Here is a 12,780-nt window from a genome sequence, read left to right as displayed (position 1 = left end):
ATGAGGACAGGATAACGCTTTTTAACTTTCCGAGAGTATGGTTTCCATTATCACAGCTCGTTTTGTCTTCCCAGATCTTTGTTTTCCTTTGTCATTATCATCACTTTATAAGCTAGCTACATAACTTGAATGTCTTTCTGATTTCAATGAGCTTTTATTCCACTCTATTTATTGGATCCAAGAGAAAGTCCCGGAATGCAAGTGTAGAATTCTAATGTCAAGTACAACTTGGAGGTATAATGTATCACATAATAACTGAGTGCATAAGCTCATGAAGACTCTCAGTTAGCTCCAAAAACCTGGCTATTGTTCAGAGCTGTGCCATGTACCTCTGTACAAATTGTTCATTTGACATTCTGACTCAGCCTGTGATTTAGAAAGGAGATCAGGAACCAAGTTTTGTGTTTCCTCTGATGTACTACTCTCTACCCACCCAACTCACCCCAAAAAACCTCCTATGCACTCAAGTCAAGAATAAAAAGACACATAGTACCATATTGTGCCATGTATAATGTACACTCACGGCTTGTGTCCATTGTATATAGATTATTATACTCATGGTGTGTAATCTTTATACCTGTGTATAATTTGCATCCTTATTTTTCCCTCAAGAATTTGGGGAAAATGTGTGCATTATACATGCCAAAGATATGGTAACTCAATTTAAAAACTTATGTAGTGCCCTGGCTGGCATAGCTCAGTGGACTGAGCGCGGGCTGGGAACCAAAGTGTCCCAGGTTCGATTCCCAGCCAGGGTACATGCCTGGGTTGCAGGCCATGACCCCCAGCAACCGCACATTGATGTCTCTCTCTCTCTCTCTCTCTCTCACTCTATCTTCCTCCCTTCCCTCTCTAAAAATAAATAAATAAAATCTTTAAAAAAAACAACTTATGTAGTATGGTGATTGCATGGGTGGGGTGGGGAGGGGGGTATAAAGAAACAGAACAGTATAAATTTAAAAAATATATGTATATATACATGTATTAGTGTGAACACACATTTTTTGCTCTTTCATCTGGAAGGGCCTAAAAAATGACATCTCAGTAGCAATGAGTGTGCCTTATGCCTCTGGATCCTGTTGGGTGCAGCTGCATAGGTTTTGACTGCTTTTTGCCTGTTAGCCATATATTCCCCATGACTATGTGTATGTCCATGTGTGATTTTGCAGAACATGAAGTTTTTCAGAAGTCATATGTGGTAGGCTGAATAATGACCCTCCAAATGTCCACAAAATTATCCCTGGAACCTATGACTATTATCTTACACGGCAAATGAGAGTCCAGATTTGTGGATGAAAAAGGGGTTCTAGGGAAATTAACCCCACAGGATGATCTGATCATAAATTCCTAGCTGGACAGGTGATGATTAAGGGTAGTCACACCCCAGGCACATAACTTCTTTAGTAAGAGTTTTATCTTTGCCCTAAGCAAGCCCTGTCCATTGTTTCTGTGCATCTAGATTAACACATTTTTGAAATGTTTCTTTTTCAGAGTAACCACCCTCAGAAGAGCTCATAATCTTGTTAACTATTCTGTAATCCAGTCCCTGCCTTGCTTTCTACAACCTTCATGTAACTTCCTTAAAATCTCTTCTTAATTTCAAATGCATTAAAGAAGCATCAAACTATCATTGCCAGTAGCATTTTCTTCAGTCCATTGAGATCTTGCTTCCAGGCATATCTTCTTTATAAAAATTGTCTACAGTTTTGGATGTTTTACATCAACAGACTTTTAAAAAAATTTTTTATTGATTTTATAGAGACAGAGAGGGAGAAAAAGAGAGGAAAATGTTGATTTTTTGGTTCCACTTATTTGTGCATTCTCTGTTGCTCCTTGCATGTGCCTGGACCAGGGATTGAACCTGTGATCTTGATGTATCAAGACAACGCTTTAACAAACTGAGCTACCCGCCCAGGGCCTATCAACAGATTTAAGAACCCTAAAATCAGGAGATTATTTGGGTTATCCATGTGGTACCAAGTTAGTCACAAAGCTCCTTATAAGAGGAAGCCTGGAGGGTCAGAGAGAGAAAAGAATATGTGACAACAGAAGCAGAGAGAGAAAAGGCAGAGTGACGGGCACCAAGAGCCAGGGAATGAAGACAGCTTTTAGAGGGTGGAAAAGGCAAGAAAACAGATTCTCATCTAGAAGCTCCACAGGAAACGTTGTCTGACGCCTTGATTTTAGGTCAGTGAGAACCATTTTAGACTTCTGATCTCCAGAGTTGTAAGGTAATAGAACACCAAGTTTGTGGTAATTTGTTACAATAGCAAAGGAAACTAATATGTCTTATATTCTGTTATGTCAGAAACATTTTAGAGAAAATATTGGTCTGAGATCTTATTGGGAAATCACACTAATGGTACAAACACATCATGAGTTTGGTTTAAATGGGTTAAAGGACCATTTAACAACACTTACAGGAGTATGTAATGACACCATGCAAGTAAAGCCTCCTTTCAAGGAGATAATTTAGGTGTTCTCTAACAACAAAGGTGAAGTACAACTATAGGCTGACTTTTAAAAAAATTAATTAATTAATTTATTTATTTATTTATTTATTTATATTTTAGAGTGAAGGGAAGAGAGGGTGAAGGAGAGGGAGAGAAACATTGATGCCAGAGAAAAACATCAATCGGTTGCCTCTTGTACGTGTCCTGACTGGCGACCAAACTTGCAACCAAGGCATGTGCCCTGACCAGGAATCAAACTGGTGACCTTTCACTTTGCGGGATGGTGCCCAACCAACTGAGCCACACTGGTCAGGATTTTAAGAAGCCAAATGCTAGGGACCATGGGAGACTAATATGACAAAATCGATAGGAGCTCCTATGGTAGTTACTTTTCTTGAAGACAGGATCACCCATCCAGCACATGTGGTTTGCTGATCTTTGGTACCTTACTATACATAATATGACTCAGAACACCATGGGATATATTATTATAGCTTTCATCTTTTATTCAGCCAACAGAAGTTCACTAATGAGTGAAGTCGTGTACTATAAAGATTTTGCTAGAATGTGGATAAATTTCAGGTTGGAAAAAATGCCAATATTGAACTTATGACTTTGGGTACAATTGGTTAAAATATACAGCTTGAAGTAAAGTGTTAAGCTCCATGTGACTAGCTATAAAATACCTTGGGGTGCATATGAACCTCAAGAGAACAAGCAATCAATGAAAAGAACTGAACTTTATTGCTACTTGGGCATGTATACTTTACATTCTTATATGTAAGTCACAAGTATTCAGAAAGAATGGTACATGTGTGTTCAAGATGGTTTTAGATTTTGTCTTTTCCCCTCTCCCCCTTCAAACTTGTTTTGGCCCTTAAAAAATTTTGTTTTTAAATTTTTTTAATTGATTTCAGAGAGAGACAGGGAGACAAAGAGAGAGAGAGAGAGAGAGAGAGAGAGAGAGAAACCCATCGATATGTTGTTCCACTTATTTATGCAATCATTTATTTCTTCTTGTCTGTGCCCTGACTGGAGGTTGAACCTGCAACCTTGGCATATTGGGATGATGCTCTAGCCAACTGATTTACCTGGCCAGGGCTTAAATATTTTTTATTTTATAATTTTAATTACCATATCTGGAGTATATAATATTCTATGTCTATATGCTTATACTTATTTTTATTTCTGGATTAGTATTTATATATGTCTAATACTCTGAGGTATGCTACTCTGATTATAAAAATATTCTGAGGACACAGACAACTAAAAATGGAACCGCCTTTTGACCTGGCAATTCCACTGCTGGGATTATATCCTAAGAACCCTGAAATGCCAATCCAAAAGAACCTATGCACCCCAATATTCATAGCAGCACAATTTACAATAGCCAAGTACTGGAAGCAACCCAAGCACCCATCAGTAAATGAATGGATCAAAAAACTATGGCATATCTACACAGTGGAATTCTATGCAGCAGAAAGAAGGAGCTCCTACCCTTTGCAACAGCATGGATGGAACTGGAGAGTATTATACTAAGTGAAATAAGCCAGGTGATGAAAGACAAATAACCATATGATCTCACCATTAACGGAAACCTAATCAACAAAATGAAGAAGCAAGCAAAGTATAGCCAAAGACATTGAAATTGAGAATAGGCTGACAGTGATCAGAAGGGAGAGGGGAGGGGATAATGGCGGAAAAGGGTAAAGGGTTTTACAGGAACAATTATAAAGGACAAATGAATGACAACAAGGCAGGGTGGAAATGGGGGAGGGCTGGAGTGGTGGGGACGGGTGGAGGGAAAAGGCAGAAAATTGTACTTGAACAACAATTAAAAAAATAAAAAATTTAAAAAGTGGCTTAAAAAAAGGAAATATTCTGAGGATATAAATTTATAGATAACAAGTGTTAGGGTGGTTGGTGAAAGAATTCACAAAGAGAAGAAAATGTAGAGAATAAAGTTTTTATTCCCTCTCCAAGAAAAGAGAGGGACAGGGTGTGGAGAGATACACCAGCCTTGCAGGGTGGGGGCTTTGAGCTTCCATTGGATTGTAATTGGATTAAAAATGGGTGGGGTTGATGTTGTGAGGCCTCTGGGCTACTGGAGCATTGTAACTGGAGGCTGCAGTTGGTTCCAGTATTATCTTCTGCCTGTGGCTATAGGGAGTGGTTAGTTCTGTTTTTGCTTCCAGTAATTTCCAGTCCTGTGGACACACTCAGAAGAGTAAAATGGGAGTTATGTTTAACAAGGTCACAGGCCTGCTCAGTAAATGGTGCCACAGTAGCAAATGGCTTTGACTTTACCCTTTCAAAAGGTAGCAATTTCTTTGATACGATTAGTCTTGATTTTAAAAATTCTAATTATGCAACAGCAACATGATAATATCAAGTTGTCTAAATGAGTGGTTCTCAGACAATGTCATTTTCATTTCCCTCTATTAAAAAATCACAAATATTTTTTCCCAGTAAGAATTTTAATGAAGAAATACCACCCTTTACTTTCATCATCGCTTCCTTAAATATAAAAGAAAGAGCTCGGAGAGGAGGAAGTAGAGACTTGCCCTTTATGCAGAAATTGCCCAACTCATGTCTCTCATCTGATGAGAGACATGGAGTACCTTCTACTCCAACAAGGAAACTTTCCATCTGGATTTAATCAGTAATGTTTCTGATGCCTTGGACAAGATATGTCATGGGAGCTCGGCTGACCTTCCCGGGTTCGGTGGACAGTGGTAAATTGCTGAGTATTGACATCATCCCCAACCCTCAGGAATGCACCCTGACTATGGCGGACACAGGCAGTGGCATGACCAAGCTGATCTCATAAATAATTTGAGAACCATTGCCAAGTCTGGTACAAAAGCATTTATGGAGGTTCTTCAATCTGGTACAGACAGCTTCATGATTGGACAATTTGGTGCTGGCTTTTATTCTGCCCTCTTGGCAGCAGACAAAGTGGCTGTGATCACAAAGCACAGAGGTGTTAAGCATTATGCCTGGAAGTCTTCAGCTGGGGGTTCCTTCAGTGTGCAAGCTGACCATGGTGAACCCATTGACCAGAATACCAAAATTGTCCTTCACCTTAAAGAAGACCAGACAGAGTACTTAGAGGAAAGGAAGGTCAAAGAAATCCTGGGGAAGCACTCACAGTTCATAAGTTAGCTTATCACCCTTTATTTGGAGAAGGAACGAGAGAAAGAAATCCGTGATGAAGAGCAGAGGAAGAGAAAAAGGAGAAAGAAGAGAAAGACAAAGATGGTGAAGAGAAATACAGACAGAGAAGGTGGACTCAGATGAGGAGGGTGATAGTGATAAGGATAAAACAGAGAAAACAAAAAAGAGTGAGGAGAAATACATCGATCATGAAGAACTGTGCAAGACCAAGCCCATTTGGACCAGAAACCCTGATGATATCACCAAAGGAGGAATATGGAGAGTTCTATAAGAGCCTTACCAATGACTGGGGAGTCCATTTGGCAGTCAAGCCCCTCTCTGTAAAAGGTCAGCTGAAATTCAGGATATTGCTACTCATCCCCCATTGGGTTCCCTTTGACTTCTTTAGGAGCAAGGAGAACAACAATAATATAAAACTCTATGTCTGCTGTGTATTCATCATGGACAGCTGTGATGAGTTGATACTAGAACATCTCAACTTCATCTGTGGTGTGGTTTACTCTGAGGACCTGCCCTTGAACATCTCCCAAGAAGTCAGTGATGCCTTTCTGAGCTTCTGCACCGTCATACTTCCCAGCCTGGAGATGAAATGGCTTCTCTTTCAGAACATGTCTCTCTCAGGAAGGACACCCAGAAGGCTATTTATTAATCATTGGTGACAGGCAGCAAAGGGCAAGTTGCCAATTCTATTTTTGTGGAGTGAGTGGGGAAGTGGGAGGTAGTATATATTTCGAGGTAGTATATGTGATGGAGCCTATTGATGAACACTGTGTGTAGCAGCTCAAGGATTTTGATGGGAAGAACTTTGTCTCAGTTACCAAGGAGGTCCTGGAGCTTGCTGAGGAAGAAGAGGAAAAGAAGAAAATAGACAAGTTTGAGAACCTATGCAAACTCATAAAAGAAATCTTGGATAAAAAGGCTGAGAAGGTGATAATCTCTAATAGGTTTGTGTCTTCACTCTGTTGCATTGTGAGTAGCACCTAGGCTGGACAGCTAACATGGAGTGTATCATGAAAGCCCAGGCACTTTGGGATAACTCTACAGTGGGCTACATGACAGCCAAAAAGCACCTGGAGATTAACCCCAACGACCTCATTGTGGAGACTGCAACAGAAGGTGGAGGCAAACAAGAATGATAAGGCTGTCAAGGGTCCTGTGGTATTGCTGTTTGAGACTGCATACCCTCTTCTGGCTTCTCGCTTGTGGCTCCCCAGACCCACTCCAACAGCATCTACCACGTGATCAAGCTAGGCCTAGGCATTGATGAAGATGAAATGATGGCAGAAGAACCCAATGCTGCTGTTCCTGATGAGATACCACCGCCTCCCACCTTGAGGGTGATGAGGATGCCTCTCACATGGAAGAAGTAGATTAGGAATTTCTACCTGCAGACCTTCTGTCCTCTGTGTAGTGTCTTCATGGCTCTGTAGCAGCTCTGAGTGGCTCTAGCCCACCTGGTTTCCTCTGCTGATGTTCAGCAGTTTACTTCTCTCCTGTTTTTGCCTAAGGCAGGCTACCAGGGGCTCAAGCCTTCCCTTCTTACCTTTGATGTTGGGTTTCAATGGTGTGTTGTAGTTTTCTCTAATTTTGTTCTGAAATTAAAATATGCAAAATTAAGAAAAAAATATAAAAGAAAGACATGTTCTCAGATTGAGTTAACAAAATTCAAAAAAATGCATATTCTTTGACCCAACAATTTCAATTCTAGAAATTTATTTTATAAAAGTACTTTGATAAGCACCTAAAGATATAGCCACTTATTTATTCAATAAATAATATTTACTTATTTATTGTATTTATTGTGTAAGTAACTTACTTACAATGTAAGTTACTTGAGTCATGGATTTTTAGCTATTTAGTTCACGTATACATCCCAGATTCTTAAAATAATGCTTGGCACAAGTATTTGTTGAACAAATGAATAAATTTATTAGTACGTTAGAAGATACATACTATGAACAAAATGGAAAAGGGGAAGGGAGATTGCAAGCTGTGGGAGAGGGGTACAAGTTGGCAGTTAGAACGGTAAGGACAAGTTGAAGTCGAGGGTGAGGATTGTGTAAAAGGCTCGAAGGAGGTGAGGAAGTCAGACATGGGGCCATCTAGCAAGAGTCTTTGCAGCAGAGGGAGCAGCAGAGGGAACAGCGAGATTGGATTGATTATTAGACTTGTAAACTAATAAGAACATAATATAAAATGCAGATAAAATTTAATTGGCATGTCATGAAATGAAGCTAAAGACATTATTTAGTGACTAAAGATTAAAATTTCCAAATGAGTAAAATAGGGTACATTAATACAAAGTGGTATTTTTATATTGTTGGGAGCCGACCAACAGCTGACCTTTGACACAGTCGGGTCGGATGAGAGGCACCTGCACAGCAGAAGCGACTGTGGCCGACTGTGGCCGGATCTCCTGTCTGTCTCCTCCCGTATGCCTATCCCTGCTAGCAGTAGGTGGTGGGATTTTTAGATACCTGTGTGTTATAACAAACAATTTGCATGATGCCTCTGATTCTGTGCGAAATGACCTGCTGACCACAGAATAGAGACCCTTAGCAAAACTAATGCTTCCTGCTTCCCCCACCTGGGAAGTTAAGGACAAAATTAAACTATGGGCAGACCAACCGCCAGAACACTGAAGGAAACTGTTGCTAGGAATTTTCTTAAGGAGTCACCACTCAAAAGCTTAAGATTTATTAGAGCCACTACCCCTCCCATACCCTGGACAGGAGTGTATAGAAGCAAGGAGTTCTAATAGAAAATAATAATCTCAATACATGGAAGTGAACACAAAACATGACCCCCCCCCTAAGATGTATAAATCAAAAAACCAGTTACCTAACCTAGACAAATCTAACCTCAACGGATAATAGTTGATTTCTATATACCTACAAATCACCTCTTGCACCTAGAATCTTAATAGATACCTAGTTACTAATTGGCACCTGAAAGTTTGTGCCCGTATAGGTTTGTTGGCTCTCTGATTAATGACCCTCTTGGTCAAAATAACCTTTGTTTAATATGGTTGATCTTTGGGACCTCCTGTACTTTTCGGTTATTTCTTTGTTTAACATGATTGATCTGTAAAGCCTTCTGTGTTTTTTAAAATTATCTCTATGGTAACCATTTCTGTTTTAATAATCACAGTATGCATTGAATGTTGTATAACCTCCCCTATAAAAATAAAGATTGATTTTTCTTGGTGAGTCAGTCGGGCCCAAAAAGCCTGGCTGTCCTCCAGCACCCCACTTGGTGTCTCGCTTCAGCCATGCATCCTTCAGGGACCCTGAGACCCTGCCGAGGCTGGACCCTGGCATTATATAGTCATTAATGTGAGGCTAACGGATTTTATTCATTATTGTTATATTTTTATTTTTGACAATATGATAAAATGTTCAAGCTATTAAATGGCAAGAACAAAGTCTAGTGGGATGTAAGTTATATTACAAATTTTAATCCTGTGTACCTCCTGCGGTTTTTCTCCCCAGAGTCTTATTACTACTCCTACTCAGACTATGTAGTTCTTGCCATTCAGCTACACACTATATATAACTATAAATAAATAATATACTTAATACTAAAATACATCTAAGGAAGTAAAATTTTTAAATTTGTTTTAGATATCTTCTTCAATTTTTAAAATTTTCTTTCTGAAAATCTATTTTTAGCACACTGGTTTTGCTGTTGCTCTCAGCAAATTCTTACTCTGTGGATCTGGGCAATTTTTCATTGTCTGCACGCATTCCTCTCTTCTCCAAACACTAGCAAGAGCTGTGAGAATGGACTGCAGGGTGTAAGTTATAGTCAGTATGAGAAATCTCAGTGAGTTTTCCTTAATTCCTAGACTCTTCTCAACTTTTGTTTTTATGTTCATACCAATGCTAGGGCTTACTATGGTGTTTAGACATGTGGAAGATGGGTTCATAATTCATTTGAGGAGAAAAGGTTAAAAAACAAAACAAAATTGGCGGTCTTTTAATTACAGGAAAAGTGGCTCAGTAGAAGGGAGAGAGTGAGACCAGAGTGTCAGGGTTGGAGAAGCTCATATATTTCAAGTTCCCCGTATTTTGTCTGTATCCACGGGTCAAGGATAAATGTTCTTTGGTTAATTTCCTCACCATTTTTTATCCAGCCCCCCACCCCCCGCCCTCCATCCCCATTCTGACATTTTTTATTTTTAAAGATTTTATTTATTTTTAGAGAGAGACAAAGGAGGAAGAAAGGAAGAGAAATATTGCTGTGAGAGAGAAACGTCTCTCACTGTATGCCCCAGCTGGGGACTGAACCCGCAACCCAGGCATGTGTCCTGACTGGGAATCAAACTGATGACATTTTGCTTTGCAGAACAACGCCCAACGAACTGAGCCACACCATTTAGGGCTCCCCTTAGTTCTTAATGTAAATTTACCCAATCCTTTACCCGTGGTGCTTTGTTTTGCCACTTGTATATCCCTGGTACAGTTTTCTAGACACTCAATAAATATTGGTTCACTTGCTAGCAGAAGCATCTAAATCACTCTGTGTTTCAGTGGTCATGACTATGTTGTTTTATTTGTTTAAGTGACTTTTTTATGATAATCAAAATAATAAGTAATTATAAAAATTACTTTAAATATAAGCATTTTACAAAAAAACACTAAAAAGTACAGCCATTGTTAATGTTTTGGTATCAATCTTTCCAAAATTTTTTCTGTGCAAATTTTCAATAATTTTTTTTCAGAATTTGCTTCTCTTTGTTTAATATTATTCATGGATAAGTTTCTATGTCATTAAAATTTTTTTTACAACATAACTTATGGCCAAGTAATAATCTAACTTACAGATGTTCTATAATGTATTATTGTACAATGAGGTTGTTTTCAAGTTTTCTCTGTAATAATCCTAAAATGAATTAATGTGTAATACTTTGTTCATTCCCATCACTTAAATCACTCAACAAATATTTATCAAGCATCCAGCATTTGCCCCTCCCCTTTTGTAGCTTATATTCTAGTGCCTTAAAACAATATTTAGAAGTGGAATTTTTATTTAAAAGACATGAGTAATTTTTAAATTTATTTTTTTAAATTGTAGCAAAATGCACATAACATATATTTATTGTTTTCATCCTGTGTTCAGTGGCATCACATATATTCACCTTGTGTTGCCATCAGCACCATGGATCTCCAGGACTGTTTCATCTTGCAAACCAGAGACTCTGCATCCATAACACAGTAACCCCACACCCTTCCCCTCCCCAACAACCATCATTTTACTTTCTGTCTCTATGAATTCGACTACTCTAGTTACTTCAATAAGAAGAACATGAATAGTTTAAAAACTTTTAATATATATTGTGAAGTTTTCTCCCCCTTAGTTATATTAATGTGTACCCTAGAAATGAGTATAGTAATGCTCTTTTCCTTGTTTCCTCGTCTACCTCTTTTTTCATTTTGTTGACTGGATACACAAATAATTTTTTAAACTATTACACTTGAATATTTCTCATGCTTATGATCACAATAACTCACCTGGTGTGATATACTTTTCATTTTATTGATTAGAAAACCAAAAGCTAGTAAAACAATTTGTCCAGGACCACACAGCCAGTACATGATGGACCTAGGACTCTAATACAAGTCCATGACTTCAGAACCAGTCCTATATTAGTCATTTTGCCTTGTTTTGATTTTCTAACTTGGGCTAAGAGTCCAGAATTACTGTATGTTTGTTTGTAGAATCCTAAAAGAAAATCCAATTCAACACTGTGATTTTAGGTAAAGAAAAGAAGGCCCAAATAGGTTAGCTTTTGATGACACCTCAGATCATGCATATACTTTGATTTAAAAAAAAATTTTTTCCAGCCCTGGCTGGGGTCCTCAATTGGTTAGAGCATCATCTAGATGTGCCAAGGTTGCAGGTTTGATCCCTGGTCATAGCACATACGAGAATCAACCAGTGAATGAATAAATAAGTTGAACAACAAATCAATGTGTTTTTTTCTCTCTCCCTTCCTCTTTCTCTAAAATCAATGAATAATTTTTTTTTAATGACTGCCCTGGCTGGTGTGGTTCAGTGGATTGAGTGCCGGCCTGTGAACCAGAGGGTCGCTGGTTCAGTTCCCAGTCAGGGTGCATGCCTGGGTTGTTCCCAGGTTCCTGGTGGGGGGGCAAGTGAGAGCCAGTCACACATTCATGTTTCTCTCCTCTTTCCCCCTCCCTTCCCCTCTCTCTAAAAATAGACAAATAAAATAAAAACGTAATAAAAATTTAAAAAAGGACTAAGTGAATATTTCAAGATTACATGGGTGTTAGAGGAGCCTTAATTAACTCGCATCCCCTGACTTCTGATTTGGTGCTTTTTCTGCTATATTAGGTGCCTGCACACTCTCAGTTATTGCTTTCTTTCCCCTGATCAAATCCCACTTTAATGAATAATAATGATAATAATAATGTCAGCTAACTGTTATCAAGCGCTTACTATGTGGCAAACACTGTCCTGGGCCTTGCATGCACTTTGTCGCATCAGACCCCTCAGCATCTCAGCAGAGAAAGTTTTATTCTCACTTTACAGTTGAGCGACTTGTCTGTGATCAGCTACTAAGTGGTGGAACCAGAATTTAAACAAGTTAGTCTGATTTCTGACTTTAAGGCAGGAAAATTAAATAAAATGCAAACCACCCTTATTGTTGAAAACAGGTGGAAATTATAAATTAAAAGCATCAACTAGGATTCAAGCAGAAGGAGGAGAAATGGGAATGGAGAAAACTTGCCTATCTGGAAGAGCAAAACCTCTGGAAATAGCATCAATTCATTCATTCACTTATTTACTGCACCCATATTTATTGAACATCTACTACCTCCCAGACACTTCCCTTCGTGTTAATGTCAGTTAGAGGAAAAGATCCAGTGGAGATACTTAAAGGAAACAACATGATTCCAGTTCCCAGTGACTATACTGTCTGGGAGGGAAATGGGCAAAATACAGTGAAATGCCCTGATAAGTCCTGTAACGGATGCTACTCAAGGCTCAGTGGGGCAAAGAAGAAGCATTGCAATCTACTTTAGAAGTCAAGTAAGTCTTTGCAGAAGTGACCTTCTACTTGGTCTGTGCAAAGGCAAAGGCTCCGAGATGAAATGAGCTCATAGGAGACTACAAATATGTCATT

The 12,780-nt window shown here is 38.8% G+C and overlaps 1 pseudogene; it reads left to right on the top strand.

Annotated features, from left to right (window-relative positions):
• The first annotated feature begins 4,522 nt into the window (after positions 1 to 4,522).
• LOC114513898 lies at positions 4,523 to 7,053 on the top strand (annotated as a pseudogene).
• Positions 7,054 to 12,780: the final 5,727 nt, after the last annotated feature.

This window comes from Phyllostomus discolor, chromosome 2 (assembly GCF_004126475.2).
Source record: "Phyllostomus discolor isolate MPI-MPIP mPhyDis1 chromosome 2, mPhyDis1.pri.v3, whole genome shotgun sequence".
Taxonomy (NCBI): Eukaryota; Metazoa; Chordata; class Mammalia; order Chiroptera; family Phyllostomidae; genus Phyllostomus; species Phyllostomus discolor.
The sequence above is the reverse complement of the archived record's forward strand: the minus strand, read 5'-3'. Positions and strand labels throughout refer to the sequence as shown.